At 65.0% G+C, this 906-nt stretch overlaps 1 protein-coding gene across 1 annotated transcript in view; it reads right to left on the bottom strand.

Annotated features, from left to right (window-relative positions):
- The window catches only part of ENPP7 (ectonucleotide pyrophosphatase/phosphodiesterase 7), a 12,898-nt gene that overhangs the window by 7,145 nt on the left and 4,847 nt on the right, over window positions 1-906 (bottom strand). The gene's annotated exons all lie outside the window — the stretch shown is intronic.

Here is a 906-nt window from a genome sequence, read left to right as displayed (position 1 = left end):
CCCCCGCCTCCCTTCCCTTCCACAGACTGCAGTGCAGGACGCGGTCCCCCCGGCGCCCTGGGGCCCCCCCCCGGGGCTGGGCATGGCCGCCGACCTCCTCCTTCAGGTGCCCTCCCCGTTAGCTGGTCTCCATCATCTGAGCACTGATTCGTTCTCTTCCTGTTGTCTGTCCCCTGTCGCCCCTAAATTACAAACTCCGGGGTGCAGGGCTTCTGGTACCCCCAGAGCCCGGACACCCAACAGGTGCCCACTGCGTGGTCTGGGAATGAATGAATGATTCTGCTTCTGCTTTGGCTGGAGCCACCCGGCAGAAACGAGACAGGGCCGTCGCTCTGCAGGCTGACGGGTCCTCTGGGCCAGCAGCTCCCCATGTATTCCAGGACCTGCCGCCCCCCCTGCCNCCCTGCAAACCAAATCCCCAAGGATTCTGAGTTCTCCGTTGTTGTCCCCGGTGGAGCACAGAGGATTTGGAGGCAGCGGGGTGGAGGGGAGGCTGGGAGGGTCCGGCCTCATGGGCTGTCTGCTCTGGAAAGATCGGCTCCAGGCCTAGAGCAGGGCAGCTGGAAGGGGCCTGTGGACATCCCGAGGACCGACTCCTCTCTGCCCGGTGTGGGGGCCCAGNCCCTCCCTTCCACTCCTCTCCCCTCCCTTCCACTCCTCTCCCCTCCTGGGCCTCTGACCTTGAGCGGCCTTATGCGACCTTGGCCAGAAGAACTGTAGTCACTGAGAGTCCCACCACCAAGGGGGACCAGCCACGGTGCAGGAGGGCAGACCCTGAGGAAGTGTGACGCATCCAGTGAACGAGGGAAGCGGAGTGTGTCACCACCCCACTCCTTGATGGTGGCCCAGGTGCCCCCCGCTCCCCTGCCCCCCCAGGAGCCCCCTGACCTCTTCTCTCACCAGGGT

Source organism: Crocuta crocuta, unplaced genomic scaffold (genome assembly GCF_008692635.1).
Source record: "Crocuta crocuta isolate KB4526 unplaced genomic scaffold, BGI_CrCroc_1.0 scaffold50, whole genome shotgun sequence".
Taxonomy (NCBI): domain Eukaryota; kingdom Metazoa; phylum Chordata; class Mammalia; order Carnivora; family Hyaenidae; genus Crocuta; species Crocuta crocuta.
The sequence above is the reverse complement of the archived record's forward strand: the minus strand, read 5'-3'. Positions and strand labels throughout refer to the sequence as shown.